The following is a 272-nucleotide window of genomic DNA, read 5'->3' as shown; positions in this document are numbered from 1 at the left end:
ATTCAGACTTAAATTGAAGAAAGTAGGGAAAACCACTAGACCATTCAGGTATGACCTAAATCAAATCCCTTATGATTATACAGTGGAAGTGAGAAATAGATTTAAGGGCCTAGATCTGATAGATAGAGTACCTGATGAACGATGGAATGAGGTTCGTGACATTGTACAGGAGACAGGGATCAAGACCATCCCCATGGAAAAGAAATGCAAAAAAGCAAAATGGCTGTCTGGGGAGGCCTTACAAATAGCTGTGAAAAGAAGAGAAGCGAAAA

Source organism: Bison bison, unplaced genomic scaffold (assembly GCF_000754665.1).
Source record: "Bison bison bison isolate TAMUID 2011002044 unplaced genomic scaffold, Bison_UMD1.0 scf7180017864370, whole genome shotgun sequence".
Lineage (NCBI taxonomy): Eukaryota > Metazoa > Chordata > Mammalia > Artiodactyla > Bovidae > Bison > Bison bison.
The sequence above is the reverse complement of the archived record's forward strand: the minus strand, read 5'-3'. Positions refer to the sequence as shown.